The sequence below is a fragment of the Schistocerca nitens genome, chromosome 10, assembly GCF_023898315.1.
Source record: "Schistocerca nitens isolate TAMUIC-IGC-003100 chromosome 10, iqSchNite1.1, whole genome shotgun sequence".
In the NCBI taxonomy this organism is placed as follows: Eukaryota; Metazoa; Arthropoda; class Insecta; order Orthoptera; family Acrididae; genus Schistocerca; species Schistocerca nitens.
In genome coordinates this window covers 132425526-132447685 of record NC_064623.1, presented here as the reverse complement: position 1 = coordinate 132447685, position 22160 = coordinate 132425526, and the positions used below count along the sequence as shown (strand labels likewise).

Below are 22160 nucleotides of genomic sequence, written 5' to 3'. Positions count from 1 at the left end.
ACTGTCCTTTCAAAAAATGGCTCTGAGCACTATGGGACTCAACTGCTGTGGTCATCAGTCGACTGTCCTTTCAATTTAAGACGTTAAATACAGACGTAATTTGTAGTCGTAATACCAGAGCATCGAAACTACTTGGAACTCTTGTGTATATGAACTTGACCGCGCCTTTGTACACTGGTCCCTTCACCCCTACAAACCAACCAACCATCAGGTCCGTGCACATCAGAGTAGCAAAGAATGGAAAACAGCGCAGCTTTGTTGCGCTTGGGGGCGTAGCTCAGTTGGTAGAGCGTTCGCTTTGCATGTGAAAGGTCCCGGGTTCAAGCCCCGGCGCCTCCATGTTTTGTGGACAGTGCATGGTAAGTGTTGGTCGCGGCGAGCCTAAAGACACGCAAGATGTTGCAAAGCCAGCGTCACAGCTCATGTGATGTATACTGACGTAAGGAGAGCAAGACGTAAATGTGAGGACCGGCTGTTGTCGAGGTGTCATCGAGTGCAAATCTGTCTTAGGTATAACGGCCTAACCTCAAAGAAGTCTAGAGAGTGGACAACACGTTCGTCTTACTCAGAGCGGTGGCCGAACGCTATTTTCGACGTTGTGCGCGCCACTTTAATTTTGGCCAACTACGATTCGATACAGAATGCAGGAAACCTGAAAGACACCCTCACGGACACATTGAGAATAGTGTTTGTCTGCGGAATAATGGGAGTGCAAGGGGTCTGTGATATTGATATGGTTGTATGTAGCACTATTTGTCATCAGGGGGCGTAGCTCAGATGGTAGAGCGCTCGCTTAGCATGCGAGAGGTACTGGGATCGATACCCAGCGCCTCCAGAATTTTTAACACACCTACATGCGCACACTGCCACGCAAGTGGGATAATTCACAGCCAGCGAATGTGTCAAGGCAGATACGAGCGAACGATTAGCAGCCACAACTGGCAAGCGTGATGTTACGCGCAGGAAGCACCCTCCTCCCACCGCTACACTGAATTTAGAAACAGTACAAGTCTGCCCTTAAGATTCTCAAACCTATGTCGGAAAGATCTGCCTTGCGCCGAGTTCACAAAAATCCCACTGCACATTCCCATTCTTTACGTGCAGTCGGCTGCTACTGGTGTTGCTAGTTGTGACTGCTGATGACAGATGCCGTAGCAATCAATTCATGGAGTGAGTTGTATGTTTTGCGATACTCTGTCTCTGACAAGCAAGCAGAGGTGACACAGGCGCGAACACGGGAAGCTTGCAGCCCCTCGCTGCCTGCAGACACCGAGCAGCCACACTAGGTGGGCGGCCTAAGCCGTAGGCGAAATGTGCTCACTCGCTTGGGCGCGACGTCAAGCTCTAAATAAGGCTTTCACTAGCGTGAGCGTCGTGGAAAGTCGGAAAAGTCGTCTGCATGGGTGAGTGCCATGTTTGGGGAGCGTTTCGTAGTTTGCGCAGTGCAATGGAGACGCGGAAACGTGTTGTGGCCCAGTGTTTTGCAGTTGGACGACAAGAGTGGTACACAGTAGTAAAGTGCGAGGCAGTGAGTTGGCATGAACAGTCGAGTGCACAATTGGGCTTCAGATGTGCTTGTTACCTCAGGCGCGGTGTGATTGTCGACAAGGTTTGTGACTGTCCTTTCAAAAAATGGCTCTGAGCACTATGGGACTCAACTGCTGTGGTCATCAGTCGACTGTCCTTTCAATTTAAGACGTTAAATACAGACGTAATTTGTAGTCGTAATACCAGAGCATCGAAACTACTTGGAACTCTTGTGTATATGAACTTGACCGCGCCTTTGTACACTGGTCCCTTCACCCCTACAAACCAACCAACCATCAGGTCCGTGCACATCAGAGTAGCAAAGAATGGAAAACAGCGCAGGTTTGTTGCGCTTGGGGGCGTAGCTCAGTTGGTAGAGCGTTCGCTTTGCATGTGAAAGGTCCCGGGTTCAAGCCCCGGCGCCTCCATGTTTTGTGGACAGTGCATGGTAAGTGTTGGTCGCGGCGAGCCTAAAGACACGCAAGATGTTGCAAAGCCAGCGTCACAGCTCATGTGATGTATACTGACGTAAGGAGAGCAAGACGTAAATGTGAGGACCGGCTGTTGTCGAGGTGTCATCGAGTGCAAATCTGTCTTAGGTATAACGGCCTAACCTCAAAGAAGTCTAGAGAGTGGACAACACGTTCGTCTTACTCAGAGCGGTGACCGAACGCTATTTACGACGTTGTGCGCGCCACTTTAAGTTTGGCCAACTACGATTCGATACAGAATGCAGGAAACCTGAAAGACACCCTCACGGACACATTGAGAATAGTGTTTGTCTGCGGAATAATGGGAGTGCAAGGGGTCTGTGATATTGATATGGTTGTATGTAGCACTATTTGTCATCAGGGGGCGTAGCTCAGATGGTAGAGCGCTCGCTTAGCATGCGAGAGGTACTGGGATCGATACCCAGCGCCTCCAGAATTTTTAACACACCTACATGCGCACACTGCCACGCAAGTGGGATAATTCACAGCCAGCGAATGTGTCAAGGCAGATACGAGCGAACGATTAGCAGCCACAACTGGCAAGCGTGATGTTACGCGCAGGAAGCACCCTCCTCCCACCGCTACACTGAATTTAGAAACAGTACAAGTCTGCCCTTAAGATTCTCAAACCTATGTCGGAAAGATCTGCCTTGCGCCGAGTTCACAAAAATCCCACTGCACATTCCCATTCTTTACGTGCAGTCGGCTGCTACTGGTGTTGCTAGTTGTGACTGCTGATGACAGATGCCGTAGCAATCAATTCATGGAGTGAGTTGTATGTTTTGCGATACTCTGTCTCTGACAAGCAAGCAGAGGTGACACAGGCGCGAACACGGGAAGCTTGCAGCCCCTCGCTGCCTGCAGACACCGAGCAGCCACACTAGGTGGGCGGCCTAAGCCGTAGGCGAAATGTGCTCACTCGCTTGGGCGCGACGTCAAGCTCTAAATAAGGCTTTCACTAGCGTGAGCGTTGCGTGAGCGTCGTGGAAGGTCGGAAAAGTCGTCTGCATGGGTGAGTGCCATGTTTGGGGAGCGTTTCGTAGTTTGCGCAGTGCAATGGAGACGCGGAAACGTGTTGTGGCCCAGTGTTTTGCAGTTGGACGACAAGAGTGGTACACAGTAGTAAAGTGCGAGGCAGTGAGTTGGCATGAACAGTCGAGTGCACAATTGGGCTTCAGATGTGCTTGTTACCTCAGGCGCGGTGTGATTGTCGACAAGGTTTGTGACTGTCCTTTCAAAAAATGGCTCTGAGCACTATGGGACTCAACTGCTGTGGTCATCAGTCGACTGTCCTTTCAATTTAAGACGTTAAATACAGACGTAATTTGTAGTCGTAATACCAGAGCATCGAAACTACTTGGAACTCTTGTGTATATGAACTTGACCGCGCCTTTGTACACTGGTCCCTTCACCCCTACAAACCAACCAACCATCAGGTCCGTGCACATCAGAGTAGCAAAGAATGGAAAACAGCGCAGCTTTGTTGCGCTTGGGGGCGTAGCTCAGTTGGTAGAGCGTTCGCTTTGCATGTGAAAGGTCCCGGGTTCAAGCCCCGGCGCCTCCATGTTTTGTGGACAGTGCATGGTAAGTGTTGGTCGCGGCGAGCCTAAAGACACGCAAGATGTTGCAAAGCCAGCGTCACAGCTCATGTGATGTATACTGACGTAAGGAGAGCAAGACGTAAATGTGAGGACCGGCTGTTGTCGAGGTGTCATCGAGTGCAAATCTGTCTTAGGTATAACGGCCTAACCTCAAAGAAGTCTAGAGAGTGGACAACACGTTCGTCTTACTCAGAGCGGTGGCCGAACGCTATTTTCGACGTTGTGCGCGCCACTTTAATTTTGGCCAACTACGATTCGATACAGAATGCAGGAAACCTGAAAGACACCCTCACGGACACATTGAGAATAGTGTTTGTCTGCGGAATAATGGGAGTGCAAGGGGTCTGTGATATTGATATGGTTGTATGTAGCACTATTTCTCATCAGGGGGCGTAGCTCAGATGGTAGAGCGCTCGCTTAGCATGCGAGAGGTACTGGGATCGATACCCAGCGCCTCCAGAATTTTTAACACACCTACATGCGCACACTGCCACGCAAGTGGGATAATTCACAGCCAGCGAATGTGTCAAGGCAGATACGAGCGAACGATTAGCAGCCACAACTGGCAAGCGTGATGTTACGCGCAGGAAGCACCCTCCTCCCAGCGCTACACTGAATTTAGAAACAGTACAAGTCTGCCCTTAAGATTCTCAAACCTATGTCGGAAAGATCTGCCTTGCGCCGAGTTCACAAAAATCCCACTGCACATTCCCATTCTTTACGTGCAGTCGGCTGCTACTGGTGTTGCTAGTTGTGACTGCTGATGACAGATGCCGTAGCAATCAATTCATGGAGTGAGTTGTATGTTTTGCGATACTCTGTCTCTGACAAGCAAGCAGAGGTGACACAGGCGCGAACACGGGAAGCTTGCAGCCCCTCGCTGCCTGCAGACACCGAGCAGCCACACTAGGTGGGCGGCCTAAGCCGTAGGCGAAATGTGCTCACTCGCTTGGGCGCGACGTCAAGCTCTAAATAAGGCTTTCACTAGCGTGAGCGTTGCGTGAGCGTCGTGGAAGGTCGGAAAAGTCGTCTGCATGGGTGAGTGCCATGTTTGGGGAGCGTTTCGTAGTTTGCGCAGTGCAATGGAGACGCGGAAACGTGTTGTGGCCCAGTGTTTTGCAGTTGGACGACAAGAGTGGTACACAGTAGTAAAGTGCGAGGCAGTGAGTTGGCATGAACAGTCGAGTGCACAATTGGGCTTCAGATGTGCTTGTTACCTCAGGCGCGGTGTGATTGTCGACAAGGTTTGTGACTGTCCTTTCAAAAAATGGCTCTGAGCACTATGGGACTCAACTGCTGTGGTCATCAGTCGACTGTCCTTTCAATTTAAGACGTTAAATACAGACGTAATTTGTAGTCGTAATACCAGAGCATCGAAACTACTTGGAACTCTTGTGTATATGAACTTGACCGCGCCTTTGTACACTGGTCCCTTCACCCCTACAAACCAACCAACCATCAGGTCCGTGCACATCAGAGTAGCAAAGAATGGAAAACAGCGCAGCTTTGTTGCGCTTGGGGGCGTAGCTCAGTTGGTAGAGCGTTCGCTTTGCATGTGAAAGGTCCCGGGTTCAAGCCCCGGCGCCTCCATGTTTTGTGGACAGTGCATGGTAAGTGTTGGTCGCGGCGAGCCTAAAGACACGCAAGATGTTGCAAAGCCAGCGTCACAGCTCATGTGATGTATACTGACGTAAGGAGAGCAAGACGTAAATGTGAGGACCGGCTGTTGTCGAGGTGTCATCGAGTGCAAATCTGTCTTAGGTATAACGGCCTAACCTCAAAGAAGTCTAGAGAGTGGACAACACGTTCGTCTTACTCAGAGCGGTGGCCGAACGCTATTTTCGACGTTGTGCGCGCCACTTTAATTTTGGCCAACTACGATTCGATACAGAATGCAGGAAACCTGAAAGACACCCTCACGGACACATTGAGAATAGTGTTTGTCTGCGGAATAATGGGAGTGCAAGGGGTCTGTGATATTGATATGGTTGTATGTAGCACTATTTGTCATCAGGGGGCGTAGCTCAGATGGTAGAGCGCTCGCTTAGCATGCGAGAGGTACTGGGATCGATACCCAGCGCCTCCAGAATTTTTAACACACCTACATGCGCACACTGCCACGCAAGTGGGATAATTCACAGCCAGCGAATGTGTCAAGGCAGATACGAGCGAACGATTAGCAGCCACAACTGGCAAGCGTGATGTTACGCGCAGGAAGCACCCTCCTCCCACCGCTACACTGAATTTAGAAACAGTACAAGTCTGCCCTTAAGATTCTCAAACCTATGTCGGAAAGATCTGCCTTGCGCCGAGTTCACAAAAATCCCACTGCACATTCCCATTCTTTACGTGCAGTCGGCTGCTACTGGTGTTGCTAGTTGTGACTGCTGATGACAGATGCCGTAGCAATCAATTCATGGAGTGAGTTGTATGTTTTGCGATACTCTGTCTCTGACAAGCAAGCAGAGGTGACACAGGCGCGAACACGGGAAGCTTGCAGCCCCTCGCTGCCTGCAGACACCGAGCAGCCACACTAGGTGGGCGGCCTAAGCCGTAGGCGAAATGCGCTCACTCGCTTGGGCGCGACGTCAAGCTCTAAATAAGGCTTTCACTAGCGTGAGCGTCGTGGAAGGACGGAAAAGTCGTCTGCATGGGTGAGTGCCATGTTTGGGGAGCGTTTCGTAGTTTGCGCAGTGCAATGGAGACGCGGAAACGTGTTGTGGCCCAGTGTTTTGCAGTTGGACGACAAGAGTGGTACACAGTAGTAAAGTGCGAGGCAGTGAGTTGGCATGAACAGTCGAGTGCACAATTGGGCTTCAGATGTGCTTGTTACCTCAGGCGCGGTGTGATTGTCGACAAGGTTTGTGACTGTCCTTTCAAAAAATGGCTCTGAGCACTATGGGACTCAACTGCTGTGGTCATCAGTCGACTGTCCTTTCAATTTAAGACGTTAAATACAGACGTAATTTGTAGTCGTAATACCAGAGCATCGAAACTACTTGGAACTCTTGTGTATATGAACTTGACCGCGCCTTTGTACACTGGTCCCTTCACCCCTACAAACCAACCAACCATCAGGTCCGTGCACATCAGAGTAGCAAAGAATGGAAAACAGCGCAGCTTTGTTGCGCTTGGGGGCGTAGCTCAGTTGGTAGAGCGTTCGCTTTGCATGTGAAAGGTCCCGGGTTCAAGCCCCGGCGCCTCCATGTTTTGTGGACAGTGCATGGTAAGTGTTGGTCGCGGCGAGCCTAAAGACACGCAAGATGTTGCAAAGCCAGCGTCACAGCTCATGTGATGTATACTGACGTAAGGAGAGCAAGACGTAAATGTGAGGACCGGCTGTTGTCGAGGTGTCATCGAGTGCAAATCTGTCTTAGGTATAACGGCCTAACCTCAAAGAAGTCTAGAGAGTGGACAACACGTTCGTCTTACTCAGAGCGGTGGCCGAACGCTATTTTCGACGTTGTGCGCGCCACTTTAATTTTGGCCAACTACGATTCGATACAGAATGCAGGAAACCTGAAAGACACCCTCACGGACACATTGAGAATAGTGTTTGTCTGCGGAATAATGGGAGTGCAAGGGGTCTGTGATATTGATATGGTTGTATGTAGCACTATTTGTCATCAGGGGGCGTAGCTCAGATGGTAGAGCGCTCGCTTAGCATGCGAGAGGTACTGGGATCGATACCCAGCGCCTCCAGAATTTTTAACACACCTACATGCGCACACTGCCACGCAAGTGGGATAATTCACAGCCAGCGAATGTGTCAAGGCAGATACGAGCGAACGATTAGCAGCCACAACTGGCAAGCGTGATGTTACGCGCAGGAAGCACCCTCCTCCCACCGCTACACTGAATTTAGAAACAGTACAAGTCTGCCCTTAAGATTCTCAAACCTATGTCGGAAAGATCTGCCTTGCGCCGAGTTCACAAAAATCCCACTGCACATTCCCATTCTTTACGTGCAGTCGGCTGCTACTGGTGTTGCTAGTTGTGACTGCTGATGACAGATGCCGTAGCAATCAATTCATGGAGTGAGTTGCATGTTTTGCGATACTCTGTCTCTGACAAGCAAGCAGAGGTGACACAGGCGCGAACACGGGAAGCTTGCAGCCCCTCGCTGCCTGCAGACACCGAGCAGCCACACTAGGTGGGCGGCCTAAGCCGTAGGCGAAATGTGCTCACTCGCTTGGGCGCGACGTCAAGCTCTAAATAAGGCTTTCACTAGCGTGAGCGTTGCGTGAGCGTCGTGGAAGGTCGGAAAAGTCGTCTGCATGGGTGAGTGCCATGTTTGGGGAGCGTTTCGTAGTTTGCGCAGTGCAATGGAGACGCGGAAACGTGTTGTGGCCCAGTGTTTTGCAGTTGGACGACAAGAGTGGTACACAGTAGTAAAGTGCGAGGCAGTGAGTTGGCATGAACAGTCGAGTGCACAATTGGGCTTCAGATGTGCTTGTTACCTCAGGCGCGGTGTGATTGTCGACAAGGTTTGTGACTGTCCTTTCAAAAAATGGCTCTGAGCACTATGGGACTCAACTGCTGTGGTCATCAGTCGACTGTCCTTTCAATTTAAGACGTTAAATACAGACGTAATTTGTAGTCGTAATACCAGAGCATCGAAACTACTTGGAACTCTTGTGTATATGAACTTGACCGCGCCTTTGTACACTGGTCCCTTCACCCCTACAAACCAACCAACCATCAGGTCCGTGCACATCAGAGTAGCAAAGAATGGAAAACAGCGCAGCTTTGTTGCGCTTGGGGGCGTAGCTCAGTTGGTAGAGCGTTCGCTTTGCATGTGAAAGGTCCCGGGTTCAAGCCCCGGCGCCTCCATGTTTTGTGGACAGTGCATGGTAAGTGTTGGTCGCGGCGAGCCTAAAGACACGCAAGATGTTGCAAAGCCAGCGTCACAGCTCATGTGATGTATACTGACGTAAGGAGAGCAAGACGTAAATGTGAGGACCGGCTGTTGTCGAGGTGTCATCGAGTGCAAATCTGTCTTAGGTATAACGGCCTAACCTCAAAGAAGTCTAGAGAGTGGACAACACGTTCGTCTTACTCAGAGCGGTGGCCGAACGCTATTTTCGACGTTGTGCGCGCCACTTTAATTTTGGCCAACTACGATTCGATACAGAATGCAGGAAACCTGAAAGACACCCTCACGGACACATTGAGAATAGTGTTTGTCTGCGGAATAATGGGAGTGCAAGGGGTCTGTGATATTGATATGGTTGTATGTAGCACTATTTGTCATCAGGGGGCGTAGCTCAGATGGTAGAGCGCTCGCTTAGCATGCGAGAGGTACTGGGATCGATACCCAGCGCCTCCAGAATTTTTAACACACCTACATGCGCACACTGCCACGCAAGTGGGATAATTCACAGCCAGCGAATGTGTCAAGGCAGATACGAGCGAACGATTAGCAGTCACAACTGGCAAGCGTGATGTTACGCGCAGGAAGCACCCTCCTCCCACCGCTACACTGAATTTAGAAACAGTACAAGTCTGCCCTTAAGATTCTCAAACCTATGTCGGAAAGATCTGCCTTGCGCCGAGTTCACAAAAATCCCACTGCACATTCCCATTCTTTACGTGCAGTCGGCTGCTACTGGTGTTGCTAGTTGTGACTGCTGATGACAGATGCCGTAGCAATCAATTCATGGAGTGAGTTGTATGTTTTGCGATACTCTGTCTCTGACAAGCAAGCAGAGGTGACACAGGCGCGAACACGGGAAGCTTGCAGCCCCTCGCTGCCTGCAGACACCGAGCAGCCACACTAGGTGGGCGGCCTAAGCCGTAGGCGAAATGTGCTCACTCGCTTGGGCGCGACGTCAAGCTCTAAATAAGGCTTTCACTAGCGTGAGCGTTGCGTGAGCGTCGTGGAAGGTCGGAAAAGTCGTCTGCATGGGTGAGTGCCATGTTTGGGGAGCGTTTCGTAGTTTGCGCAGTGCAATGGAGACGCGGAAACGTGTTGTGGCCCAGTGTTTTGCAGTTGGACGACAAGAGTGGTACACAGTAGTAAAGTGCGAGGCAGTGAGTTGGCATGAACAGTCGAGTGCACAATTGGGCTTCAGATGTGCTTGTTACCTCAGGCGCGGTGTGATTGTCGACAAGGTTTGTGACTGTCCTTTCAAAAAATGGCTCTGAGCACTATGGGACTCAACTGCTGTGGTCATCAGTCGACTGTCCTTTCAATTTAAGACGTTAAATACAGACGTAATTTGTAGTCGTAATACCAGAGCATCGAAACTACTTGGAACTCTTGTGTATATGAACTTGACCGCGCCTTTGTACACTGGTCCCTTCACCCCTACAAACCAACCAACCATCAGGTCCGTGCACATCAGAGTAGCAAAGAATGGAAAACAGCGCAGCTTTGTTGCGCTTGGGGGCGTAGCTCAGTTTGTAGAGCGTTCGCTTTGCATGTAAAAGGTCCCGGGTTCAAGCCCCGGCGCCTCCATGTTTTGTGGACAGTGCATGGTAAGTGTTGGTCGCGGCGAGACACGCTAGATGTTGCAAAGCCAGCGTCACAGCTCATGTGATGTATACTGACGTAAGGAGAGCAAGACGTAAATGTGAGGACCGGCTGTTGTCGAGGTGTCATCGAGTGCAAATCTGTCTTAGGTATAACGGCCTAACCTCAAAGAAGTCTAGAGAGTGGACAACACGTTCGTCTTACTCAGAGCGGTGGCCGAACGCTATTTTCGACGTTGTGCGCGCCACTTTAATTTTGGCCAACTACGATTCGATACAGAATGCAGGAAACCTGAAAGACACCCTCACGGACACATTGAGAATAGTGTTTGTCTGCGGAATAATGGGAGTGCAAGGGGTCTGTGATATTGATATGGTTGTATGTAGCACTATTTGTCATCAGGGGGCGTAGCTCAGATGGTAGAGCGCTCGCTTAGCATGCGAGAGGTACTGGGATCGATACCCAGCGCCTCCAGAATTTTTAACACACCTACATGCGCACACTGCCACGCAAGTGGGATAATTCACAGCCAGCGAATGTGTCAAGGCAGATACGAGCGAACGATTAGCAGCCACAACTGGCAAGCGTGATGTTACGCGCAGGAAGCACCCTCCTCCCACCGCTACACTGAATTTAGAAACAGTACAAGTCTGCCCTTAAGATTCTCAAACCTATGTCGGAAAGATCTGCCTTGCGCCGAGTTCACAAAAATCCCACTGCACATTCCCATTCTTTACGTGCAGTCGGCTGCTACTGGTGTTGCTAGTTGTGACTGCTGATGACAGATGCCGTAGCAATCAATTCATGGAGTGAGTTGTATGTTTTGCGATACTCTGTCTCTGACAAGCAAGCAGAGGTGACACAGGCGCGAACACGGGAAGCTTGCAGCCCCTCGCTGCCTGCAGACACCGAGCAGCCACACTAGGTGGGCGGCCTAAGCCGTAGGCGAAATGTGCTCACTCGCTTGGGCGCGACGTCAAGCTCTAAATAAGGCTTTCACTAGCGTGAGCGTTGCGTGAGCGTCGTGGAAGGTCGGAAAAGTCGTCTGCATGGGTGAGTGCCATGTTTGGGGAGCGTTTCGTAGTTTGCGCAGTGCAATGGAGACGCGGAAACGTGTTGTGGCCCAGTGTTTTGCAGTTGGACGACAAGAGTGGTACACAGTAGTAAAGTGCGAGGCAGTGAGTTGGCATGAACAGTCGAGTGCACAATTGGGCTTCAGATGTGCTTGTTACCTCAGGCGCGGTGTGATTGTCGACAAGGTTTGTGACTGTCCTTTCAAAAAATGGCTCTGAGCACTATGGGACTCAACTGCTGTGGTCATCAGTCGACTGTCCTTTCAATTTAAGACGTTAAATACAGACGTAATTTGTAGTCGTAATACCAGAGCATCGAAACTACTTGGAACTCTTGTGTATATGAACTTGACCGCGCCTTTGTACACTGGTCCCTTCACCCCTACAAACCAACCAACCATCAGGTCCGTGCACATCAGAGTAGCAAAGAATGGAAAACAGCGCAGCTTTGTTGCGCTTGGGGGCGTAGCTCAGTTGGTAGAGCGTTCGCTTTGCATGTGAAAGGTCCCGGGTTCAAGCCCCGGCGCCTCCATGTTTTGTGGACAGTGCATGGTAAGTGTTGGTCGCGGCGAGCCTAAAGACACGCAAGATGTTGCAAAGCCAGCGTCACAGCTCATGTGATGTATACTGACGTAAGGAGAGCAAGACGTAAATGTGAGGACCGGCTGTTGTCGAGGTGTCATCGAGTGCAAATCTGTCTTAGGTATAACGGCCTAACCTCAATGAAGTCTAGAGAGTGGACAACACGTTCGTCTTACTCAGAGCGGTGGCCGAACGCTATTTTCGACGTTGTGCGCGCCACTTTAATTTTGGCCAACTACGATTCGATACAGAATGCAGGAAACCTGAAAGACACCCTCACGGACACATTGAGAATAGTGTTTGTCTGCGGAATAATGGGAGTGCAAGGGGTCTGTGATATTGATATGGTTGTATGTAGCACTATTTGTCATCAGGGGGCGTAGCTCAGATGGTAGAGCGCTCGCTTAGCATGCGAGAGGTACTGGGATCGATACCCAGCGCCTCCAGAATTTTTAACACACCTACATGCGCACACTGCCACGCAAGTGGGATAATTCACAGCCAGCGAATGTGTCAAGGCAGATACGAGCGAACGATTAGCAGCCACAACTGGCAAGCGTGATGTTACGCGCAGGAAGCACCCTCCTCCCACCGCTACACTGAATTTAGAAACAGTACAAGTCTGCCCTTAAGATTCTCAAACCTATGTCGGAAAGATCTGCCTTGCGCCGAGTTCACAAAAATCCCACTGCACATTCCCATTCTTTACGTGCAGTCGGCTGCTACTGGTGTTGCTAGTTGTGACTGCTGATGACAGATGCCGTAGCAATCAATTCATGGAGTGAGTTGTATGTTTTGCGATACTCTGTCTCTGACAAGCAAGCAGAGGTGACACAGGCGCGAACACGGGAAGCTTGCAGCCCCTCGCTGCCTGCAGACACCGAGCAGCCACACTAGGTGGGCGGCCTAAGCCGTAGGCGAAATGCGCTCACTCGCTTGGGCGCGACGTCAAGCTCTAAATAAGGCTTTCACTAGCGTGAGCGTTGCGTGAGCGTCGTGGAAGGTCGGAAAAGTCGTCTGCATGGGTGAGTGCCATGTTTGGGGAGCGTTTCGTAGTTTGCGCAGTGCAATGGAGACGCGGAAACGTGTTGTGGCCCAGTGTTTTGCAGTTGGACGACAAGAGTGGTACACAGTAGTAAAGTGCGAGGCAGTGAGTTGGCATGAACAGTCGAGTGCACAATTGGGCTTCAGATGTGCTTGTTACCTCAGGCGCGGTGTGATTGTCGACAAGGTTTGTGACTGTCCTTTCAAAAAATGGCTCTGAGCACTATGGGACTCAACTGCTGTGGTCATCAGTCGACTGTCCTTTCAATTTAAGACGTTAAATACAGACGTAATTTGTAGTCGTAATACCAGAGCATCGAAACTACTTGGAACTCTTGTGTATATGAACTTGACCGCGCCTTTGTACACTGGTCCCTTCACCCCTACAAACCAACCAACCATCAGGTCCGTGCACATCAGAGTAGCAAAGAATGGAAAACAGCGCAGCTTTGTTGCGCTTGGGGGCGTAGCTCAGTTGGTAGAGCGTTCGCTTTGCATGTGAAAGGTCCCGGGTTCAAGCCCCGGCGCCTCCATGTTTTGTGGACAGTGCATGGTAAGTGTTGGTCGCGGCGAGCCTAAAGACACGCAAGATGTTGCAAAGCCAGCGTCACAGCTCATGTGATGTATACTGACGTAAGGAGAGCAAGACGTAAATGTGAGGACCGGCTGTTGTCGAGGTGTCATCGAGTGCAAATCTGTCTTAGGTATAACGGCCTAACCTCAAAGAAGTCTAGAGAGTGGACAACACGTTCGTCTTACTCAGAGCGGTGGCCGAACGCTATTTTCGACGTTGTGCGCGCCACTTTAATTTTGGCCAACTACGATTCGATACAGAATGCAGGAAACCTGAAAGACACCCTCACGGACACATTGAGAATAGTGTTTGTCTGCGGAATAATGGGAGTGCAAGGGGTCTGTGATATTGATATGGTTGTATGTAGCACTATTTGTCATCAGGGGGCGTAGCTCAGATGGCAGTTGCGCTTGAGACGCGCTAGTGTGAGGAGGTACCGTCCGCTCCGCCAAGCTAGCGATTGTTTACAAGTGTAGTTTGTGTCCGTCGCGTGTCGTATTACTGTGCTGTGCCTGCGTGTTGTTGTGTATTTCGTGTCAACGTTCGATGCTGTTAGCCCGTTAAGGGTTAATTAGCGATATGTTTCGTCAGTGTCCCAGGAAGAATACCCTGAAATTTGAATTTGATAAGTCAACCCGTGCTCTGCAACCAAGCTCACTAGAGATCCACGAGTGGATTGTCGACGTCTGCGGGATAACTACAGAACAGGTCCACACTGCCTATTACGATTTGGAACAGTACTGTTTCTTCGTCAAGTTGCACAATCCAGTTATCATGGAGCGACTTCTGCTGAAATTCGGGGGACGCATTGAATTTCGCCATCGGAACGGGACTGTGAGTATCGTTACGCTTTCACATGCTGATGTAGAGTTGAAAAATGTCCGTGTTTTCAATCTCCCACCTGAAGTTGAAAATTGCTACCTGAAGGAGGTTTTGTCGAAGTACGGTGACGTTAGGTCTGTTAGACATGAAATGTGGTCCAGGGAACATAAGCTGCAGTGTTATAGCGGGGTGCGATCCGTTGAAATGGAAATAAAGGTTAATATCCCGTCGCACATAATGGTGTGTGGGTACAAGGGGCTAGTTACCTATACCGGACAAATTCCCACGTGCCATTTTTGTAACGAGAGCGGCCACCTGAGGCAGGATTGTCCCCGTCGCATGTTTGTTTTAAAAAACAATTTGCAACAGCGACAGCGTCTTACATTTAGTGATGTCCTGATGCGAAGTAATGTAGAACAGCCCGTTGTCTCTCTGAATTCCGATACCGTGCAAGATCCCACTTTAGTGAATGACAGTGCCATGATAATGCCTATTGTAGAGGAGCAATCTGCCCCGGCTGCTAGTGACCGTAGTGCCTCCGGCAATAAGCGCCCTTGGGACTCAGCCGATATTTCTTCCGATGAGGATGGTTCCGGTCACACCCACTCTGTGCAAAAGCAAAAAGCCAGTAATGAAACAGCACTGGAATCAGCCATTGCATTGGAGGCGGAATCATCAGGCCAACCCAATGCCAATGTTCCATCATCAGCTAATGATGCGGTCGCTGAAATGGAACCGGCCGAGGCAGCCGTGCAGGCATCAATTCCAGAGGGACCCGAAAATACGAATCAGGAATGTGATCAACATACTGAAGGCACTTCCTCGCCTGCGGTAGAACAAGGCACTAAGGTGCAACTTGTTGATCAAGTCGGTAGTAGTGATCACGTTCAAGACTTAAATGACCCCCACAGTGCAGCCCAAAAACAAGAGGGACCTGCACAAGGGACAGGTATTCCAAATACAGCCGGAACCGCGCAAGACACACAGCGGCGCCGCCTGAAGCCGCAGCCGAACGTCAACGTCGGCAGGGCGCAGGCGAAACGCAACGGGGGCACACGACGGCAAAAATCACCGGACAGTAAAGGAGTTGGCAATCCTGAAGTGTCAGTCAGTGTAGATCAAGATAATTGCAAAGATAGACATACAGCCTCCGCAGATTCACAAACAGTAGTGCAATAGCAGCGGATTTCCGACTGGATCTTCTTCACCTAAAATACATTGTACACATTGGGCGAAGTGTAAATCTCGGATTTTGTACTCACTCTACTTTGTCGTCCATACATGACCATTAACCTTCTCGGATGAGTCAAGCTTATAAAATATTAACTATTAACGTTAACAGGATAACGTCAGATTTGAAAAAAGTTGTGTTAAAACAATTTATCTATGAAACAGAGGCGGATGTTGCTTTGTTGCAAGAAGTGCTATTCACTGATTTCACCGTGCCGGGTTTTCAAATATTTTATAATGTCCTACCGGACGAAAATACAGGGACCGCAATTTTAACTCGTGAAGGCATACCGGTCATGTTGTTGGATAAACTAGTTACAGGAAGAGGCCTAAGTTGTAAAATATTTGACGTCACTGTTGTAAATGTTTATGCACCGTCCGGTACCACCAACAGAGCTGCGAGAGCTCAATTCTTCAAGGAAGACGTAATCTACTTGTTGAGGAAAAATCCTGCGTCTGTCATAATTGGTGGCGACTTTAATTGTGTAGTTCACAGGAAAGATCAGGTACCGCATTTTAACTACTCCAAGGAGCTGCATGACTTAATCAAAAACATGAAGTACAAAGATGCATGGGAAGTCAAATTCCCTACGCTAGTCAAGTTCACGCATTTCACTTCGACATCATGCAGTCGGATAGATAGGCAGTATGTGTCGGAGAATCTAAGTCATAACGTGTTGGATGTGGAAGTAATCCCGACATACTGCTCGGATCACTGTGGGTTTTCTGTGACTATCAATTTAGCAAAGCAACCTACAAAATTTTACCGCAATCAGTGGATGCTCAACATTGCCCATCTCAAAGATGACGAACTAGAAGGGTGGGTCAACGCCACATGGACGGCATGTTTGAAATCAGTGCATAAATACGGATCTAAAATCGAATGGTGGGTCAAGTTTGCCAAACCTAAACTTAGGCAAACCTTAAAATCATACAGTTTTCAAAAAACTAGAGATGGCAAAAAGACAATCGAATTTTATTACACTGTATTGCGAGAACTACATGACAAACACGACGTAGCTACTACTCATCTAGAGCAGATTCGACAAATCAAAGCGAAGCTTCTAAGCATCACACGACAGCAGTTAGAGGGATTAAAACTTAAATCAAAGGCAAAGTCTCTACTACAAGAAGAAACTACTTCAATGTTTCACCTGATCAAACACCAACTTAATAGGCGACGCGGTTTTATTGAAGACCTCAAACTCGAAGACGGGACCGTTATTACAGACCAAAATGACATAGTGCGCGCAATCCAACAACATTTCGCTCACCTCTACACTAAAGACCAGACTGCCGAGACTGCGAGTACTGAAATGTTGCACTTATTAACGGAACGGATCACTACTGAAGAAAATAACTGTCTGATTGCTGCATTTGCAGAGGACGAAATATTTAATCTAGTAAAGACGTCACCTTCCAACAAATCGGCGGGTCCAGATGGATTACCAAAAGAATTTTATCAAAAGTTTTGGCATATAATTGGGTCAACGTTCACGGATGTAATAAACGAAACCTTACATGGAGGAGACTTACCAACTGAACTTAAGGAAAGAAAACTAGTCTTGATTCCGAAAAGTAAAGGACAAAAGAAAATCGATAATTTTCGCCCCTTAATGTTGATGAACTATGATTACAAGACCATTGCACGAGCACTGAAGGAGAGACTCACTCCCCTTCTAAGAACTGTAATAAACGGCCATCAAGCCTGCTTCCCAGGCAGGACAATCATGTCGGTCATCTCCGAATACAGAGACCTCATTTCTATTGTGGCAGTCACTGACATCAGATGTGCACTATACTTCATCGATTTCTGCAAGGCATTTGACCATGTCAGCCACCGGTACGTCGATCTCATATTTAAACACCTGGCTTTTGACGATCGAGCAGTTAGTGTAATCCACCAGATGATGACCGGTATCACTGCAAAGGCTTACGTAAACGGGCAGCCGACGAAAACTATTCATATACAGAGGGGCGTTCCACAAGGGAGCCCATTATCAATGCTATTGTATGTTCTTGCACTTGAGCCTTTGCTACGGCATCTCAGAGGCAAATTAAGTGGCGTCACAATATCCGGGGTCACGCTTACAGCAAAAGCATATGCCGATGACGTGGGCGTCGTCCTTCGACACGGAGGTGAAATTACAATTCTGGAAGAGACGATACGTCAATATAGTCGCGCCTCTGGTGCCAAGGTGAACATACATAAGAGTAAAATCCTAAACTTAAGAGGATTTGACAGGGTACGCAGCCAATGGGCTACACTAGTTGATTCCCACAAAACACTAGGTATTACTATAAACAATTGTCCAATGAAGATGGCTGCAGTAAATTGGCGGGACACGGCGACCAAAATGCAGGGTGCGTTCAACGAACTTTGTTGGCGATCCGCGAATTTATTGCAGAAAGTTCAATTAATTAACACCTACATGTTTTCTAAAGCCTGTTTTGTAGCACAAATATTCCCAGCACCGAAATTACAGGTGAAAAAGGTAATGCGACTTGCCAATAGATACTTGTGGAAAGGCAACATTTTTAAAGTTAGACTCGACAGTGTGACCAAAGCAAGACTGGTGGGCGGATTAGGGCTAACTAATTTGGTTAAAAAAGCATCTGCACTTTACGTCAAAAGAACCCTGTTTATGATTAATAAGGACAGAAATAACATTACCTCCAGACTCTTCACAATTGTCCAGCCACGTTCCCTGCAGCCCCCGGTGAATGTGGGCCAACTAAACAACAAACTCACGCATGTCAAGGACTTTTATATTGAGGTCAGTTACTTAGAGGCAGGCACGGTGTACAAGTCACATATAACTACAAGAGAGATTTTAAATACATGGCATAAATCAGATACACAAAATACCATAGAAATCAAGTATCCGAACGTCATATGGCGTACTGTATGGAACAATATTAGCCTCAAAATCCATTCAACAGAAGTGGCTTCCACTTGGTACAAGGTGGTCTGCGACACTGTACCAACCAATGAAAAACTTTATCGAATAGGACTCAGTGATACACATCACTGCACTAAGTGTGGATTCGTGGACACACTTCAACACAGATTCACCTGCAGTGGACTAGTTCACAATTGGACATGGATCAGAAGAAAGATGGCACTCCTCACCAGAAGTGATGGCCGCAATTATACGCCACGAATGCTGTTACAGCCTGAAGAGATATTTTTCCCAGAACGGAAAAATAACACTGTCATGTGGCTCTTGGGTCACTACACACATTACGTCATTGGTAGAAATGGATCTGACAATTCAATTGATTTCATGGTCTACATGGAATCAGCTTACTGGGAATCCAAAAAATTCAGTAACCATACAAACCTCTACGGCAACATGTTGAATATAGTCTTCGAGAGAACAGGCATTGGTTAAAAACGACCCACAATACGACAGAAACTATAAGGACGTAACGGGCGACAGTGGACTCAGTCAACTATTTTATTGATTATTGCGAAGTGACTACGGATACTACAAAAAAAAAAAAAGTGGTTAAGGCGTCTGACTAAAAAAAAAAAAAAAGAAAAAAAAAGAAAGGTTGGTGGTTCGAGCCCACCCGGGGGCGAAATCGTTTTAACCGGCACCGAGGTGAGGACATACGTCAACTTTGTTAGAGATACACAGCTAGCGTGACAATTTGGCTGTGTTTGAGTGATGCCACAGAGCCTTATACACAGTCAGCCAAGTGACACTATAGGTAAAAACATGGCCCTACACAGACGTTCTACCGTTTTCCTATTTATTCGTCATGTGTGACACTGCAGTAGAGCGACGCCCACTACAAAAGAAGTAAAAAAAAAAAAAAAAAAAGATGGTAGAGCGCTCGCTTAGCATGCGAGAGGTACTGGGATCGATACCCAGCGCCTCCAGAATTTTTAACACACCTACATGCGCACACTGCCACGCAAGTGGGATAATTCACAGCCAGCGAATGTGTCAAGGCAGATACGAGCGAACGATTAGCAGCCACAACTGGCAAGCGTGATGTTACGCGCAGGAAGCACCCTCCTCCCACCGCTACACTGAATTTAGAAACAGTACAAGTCTGCCCTTAAGATTCTCAAACCTATGTCGGAAAGATCTGCCTTGCGCCGAGTTCACAAAAATCCCACTGCACATTCCCATTCTTTACGTGCAGTCGGCTGCTACTGGTGTTGCTAGTTGTGACTGCTGATGACAGATGCCGTAGCAATCAATTCATGGAGTGAGTTGCATGTTTTGCGATACTCTGTCTCTGACAAGCAAGCAGAGGTGACACAGGCGCGAACACGGGAAGCTTGCAGCCCCTCGCTGCCTGCAGACACCGAGCAGCCACACTAGGTGGGCGGCCTAAGCCGTAGGCGAAATGTGCTCACTCGCTTGGGCGCGACGTCAAGCTCTAAATAAGGCTTTCACTAGCGTGAGCGTTGCGTGAGCGTCGTGGAAGGTCGGAAAAGTCGTCTGCATGGGTGAGTGCCATGTTTGGGGAGCGTTTCGTAGTTTGCGCAGTGCAATGGAGACGCGGAAACGTGTTGTGGCCCAGTGTTTTGCAGTTGGACGACAAGAGTGGTACACAGTAGTAAAGTGCGAGGCAGTGAGTTGGCATGAACAGTCGAGTGCACAATTGGGCTTCAGATGTGCTTGTTACCTCAGGCGCGGTGTGATTGTCGACAAGGTTTGTGACTGTCCTTTCAAAAAATGGCTCTGAGCACTATGGGACTCAACTGCTGTGGTCATCAGTCGACTGTCCTTTCAATTTAAGACGTTAAATACAGACGTAATTTGTAGTCGTAATACCAGAGCATCGAAACTACTTGGAACTCTTGTGTATATGAACTTGACCGCGCCTTTGTACACTGGTCCCTTCACCCCTACAAACCAACCAACCATCAGGTCCGTGCACATCAGAGTAGCAAAGAATGGAAAACAGCGCAGCTTTGTTGCGCTTGGGGACGTAGCTCAGTTGGTATAGCGTTCGCTTTGCATGTGAAAGGTCCCGGGTTCAAGCCCCGGCGCCTCCATGTTTTGTGGACAGTGCATGGTAAGTGTTGGTCGCGGCGAGCCTAAAGACACGCAAGATGTTGCAAAGCCAGCGTCACAGCTCATGTGATGTATACTGACGTAAGGAGAGCAAGACGTAAATGTGAGGACCGGCTGTTGTCGAGGTGTCATCGAGTGCAAATCTGTCTTAGGTATAACGGCCTAACCTCAAAGAAGTCTAGAGAGTGGACAACACGTTCGTCTTACTCAGAGCGGTGGCCGAACGCTATTTTCGACGTTGTGCGCGCCACTTTAATTTTGGCCAACTACGATTCGATACAGAATGCAGGAAACCTGAAAGACACCCTCACGGACACATTGAGAATAGTGTTTGTCTGCGGAATAATGGGAGTGCAAGGGGTCTGTGATATTGATATGGTTGTATGTAGCACTATTTGTCATCAGGGGGCGTAGCTCAGATGGTAGAGCGCTCGCTTAGCATGCGAGAGGTACTGGGATCGATACCCAGCGCCTCCAGAATTTTTAACACACCTACATGCGCACACTGCCACGCAAGTGGGATAATTCACGGCCAGCGAATGTGTCAAGGCAGATACGAGCGAACGATTAGCAGCCACAACTGGCAAGCGTGCTGTTACGCGCAGGAAGCACCCTCCTCCCACCGCTACACTGAATTTAGAAACAGTACAAGTCTGCCCTTAAGATTCTCAAACCTATGTCGGAAAGATCTGCCTTGCGCCGAGTTCACAAAAATCCCACTGCACATTCCCATTCTTTACGTGCAGTCGGCTGCTACTGGTGTTGCTAGTTGTGACTGCTGATGACAGATGCCGTAGCAATCAATTCATGGAGTGAGTTGTATGTTTTGCGATACTCTGTCTCTGACAAGCAAGCAGAGGTGACACAGGCGCGAACACGGGAAGCTTGCAGCCCCTCGCTGCCTGCAGACACCGAGCAGCCACACTAGGTGGGCGGCCTAAGCCGTAGGCGAAATGTGCTCACTCGCTTGGGCGCGACGTCAAGCTCTAAATAAGGCTTTCACTAGCGTGAGCGTTGCGTGAGCGTCGTGGAAGGTCGGAAAAGTCGTCTGCATGGGTGAGTGCCATGTTTGGGGAGCGTTTCGTAGTTTGCGCAGTGCAATGGAGACGCGGAAACGTGTTGTGGCCCAGTGTTTTGCAGTTGGACGACAAGAGTGGTACACAGTAGTAAAGTGCGAGGCAGTGAGTTGGCATGAACAGTCGAGTGCACAATTGGGCTTCAGATGTGCTTGTTACCTCAGGCGCGGTGTGATTGTCGACAAGGTTTGTGACTGTCCTTTCAAAAAATGGCTCTGAGCACTATGGGACTCAACTGCTGTGGTCATCAGTCGACTGTCCTTTCAATTTAAGACGTTAAATACAGACGTAATTTGTAGTCGTAATACCAGAGCATCGAAACTACTTGGAACTCTTGTGTATATGAACTTGACCGCGCCTTTGTACACTGGTCCCTTCACCCCTACAAACCAACCAACCATCAGGTCCGTGCACATCAGAGTAGCAAAGAATGGAAAACAGCGCAGCTTTGTTGCGCTTGGGGGCGTAGCTCAGTTGGTAGAGCGTTCGATTTGCGTGTGAAAGGTCCCGGGTTCAAGCCCCGGCGCCTCCATGTTTTGTGGACAGTGCATGGTAAGTGTTGGTCGCGGCGAGCCTAAAGACACGCAAGATGTTGCAAAGCCAGCGTCACAGCTCATGTGATGTAT

The 22160-nt window shown here is 49.0% G+C and overlaps 20 non-coding genes across 20 annotated transcripts; all 20 read left to right on the top strand.

Moving 5' to 3' along the window:
* The first annotated feature begins 266 nt into the window (after positions 1 to 266).
* On the top strand, positions 267 to 339 carry Trnaa-ugc (transfer RNA alanine (anticodon UGC)). The gene has a single exon. It is a non-coding gene; the product is annotated as a tRNA-Ala (tRNA).
* Positions 340 to 762: 423 nt separating this feature from the next.
* Trnaa-agc (transfer RNA alanine (anticodon AGC)) lies at positions 763 to 835 on the top strand. Its single transcript has one exon. It is a non-coding gene; the product is annotated as a tRNA-Ala (tRNA).
* Positions 836 to 1882: 1047 nt separating this feature from the next.
* On the top strand, positions 1883 to 1955 carry Trnaa-ugc (transfer RNA alanine (anticodon UGC)). The gene has a single exon. It is a non-coding gene; the product is annotated as a tRNA-Ala (tRNA).
* A 423-nt stretch (positions 1956 to 2378) lies between these two features.
* On the top strand, positions 2379 to 2451 carry Trnaa-agc (transfer RNA alanine (anticodon AGC)). The gene has a single exon. It is a non-coding gene; the product is annotated as a tRNA-Ala (tRNA).
* A 1058-nt stretch (positions 2452 to 3509) lies between these two features.
* Trnaa-ugc (transfer RNA alanine (anticodon UGC)) lies at positions 3510 to 3582 on the top strand. Its single transcript has one exon. It is a non-coding gene; the product is annotated as a tRNA-Ala (tRNA).
* Positions 3583 to 4005: 423 nt separating this feature from the next.
* On the top strand, positions 4006 to 4078 carry Trnaa-agc (transfer RNA alanine (anticodon AGC)). Its single transcript has one exon. It is a non-coding gene; the product is annotated as a tRNA-Ala (tRNA).
* Positions 4079 to 5136: 1058 nt separating this feature from the next.
* On the top strand, positions 5137 to 5209 carry Trnaa-ugc (transfer RNA alanine (anticodon UGC)). The gene has a single exon. It is a non-coding gene; the product is annotated as a tRNA-Ala (tRNA).
* Positions 5210 to 5632: 423 nt separating this feature from the next.
* Trnaa-agc (transfer RNA alanine (anticodon AGC)) lies at positions 5633 to 5705 on the top strand. The gene has a single exon. It is a non-coding gene; the product is annotated as a tRNA-Ala (tRNA).
* A 1047-nt stretch (positions 5706 to 6752) lies between these two features.
* Trnaa-ugc (transfer RNA alanine (anticodon UGC)) lies at positions 6753 to 6825 on the top strand. The gene has a single exon. It is a non-coding gene; the product is annotated as a tRNA-Ala (tRNA).
* Positions 6826 to 7248: 423 nt separating this feature from the next.
* Positions 7249 to 7321, top strand: Trnaa-agc (transfer RNA alanine (anticodon AGC)). Its single transcript has one exon. It is a non-coding gene; the product is annotated as a tRNA-Ala (tRNA).
* Positions 7322 to 8379: 1058 nt separating this feature from the next.
* Positions 8380 to 8452, top strand: Trnaa-ugc (transfer RNA alanine (anticodon UGC)). Its single transcript has one exon. It is a non-coding gene; the product is annotated as a tRNA-Ala (tRNA).
* A 423-nt stretch (positions 8453 to 8875) lies between these two features.
* On the top strand, positions 8876 to 8948 carry Trnaa-agc (transfer RNA alanine (anticodon AGC)). The gene has a single exon. It is a non-coding gene; the product is annotated as a tRNA-Ala (tRNA).
* Positions 8949 to 10006: 1058 nt separating this feature from the next.
* On the top strand, positions 10007 to 10079 carry Trnaa-ugc (transfer RNA alanine (anticodon UGC)). The gene has a single exon. It is a non-coding gene; the product is annotated as a tRNA-Ala (tRNA).
* Positions 10080 to 10495: 416 nt separating this feature from the next.
* On the top strand, positions 10496 to 10568 carry Trnaa-agc (transfer RNA alanine (anticodon AGC)). The gene has a single exon. It is a non-coding gene; the product is annotated as a tRNA-Ala (tRNA).
* Positions 10569 to 11626: 1058 nt separating this feature from the next.
* Positions 11627 to 11699, top strand: Trnaa-ugc (transfer RNA alanine (anticodon UGC)). Its single transcript has one exon. It is a non-coding gene; the product is annotated as a tRNA-Ala (tRNA).
* A 423-nt stretch (positions 11700 to 12122) lies between these two features.
* Trnaa-agc (transfer RNA alanine (anticodon AGC)) lies at positions 12123 to 12195 on the top strand. The gene has a single exon. It is a non-coding gene; the product is annotated as a tRNA-Ala (tRNA).
* A 1058-nt stretch (positions 12196 to 13253) lies between these two features.
* On the top strand, positions 13254 to 13326 carry Trnaa-ugc (transfer RNA alanine (anticodon UGC)). The gene has a single exon. It is a non-coding gene; the product is annotated as a tRNA-Ala (tRNA).
* Positions 13327 to 20366: 7040 nt separating this feature from the next.
* Trnaa-ugc (transfer RNA alanine (anticodon UGC)) lies at positions 20367 to 20439 on the top strand. The gene has a single exon. It is a non-coding gene; the product is annotated as a tRNA-Ala (tRNA).
* Positions 20440 to 20862: 423 nt separating this feature from the next.
* On the top strand, positions 20863 to 20935 carry Trnaa-agc (transfer RNA alanine (anticodon AGC)). The gene has a single exon. It is a non-coding gene; the product is annotated as a tRNA-Ala (tRNA).
* A 1058-nt stretch (positions 20936 to 21993) lies between these two features.
* On the top strand, positions 21994 to 22066 carry Trnaa-ugc (transfer RNA alanine (anticodon UGC)). Its single transcript has one exon. It is a non-coding gene; the product is annotated as a tRNA-Ala (tRNA).
* The last annotated feature ends 94 nt before the right edge of the window (positions 22067 to 22160 follow it).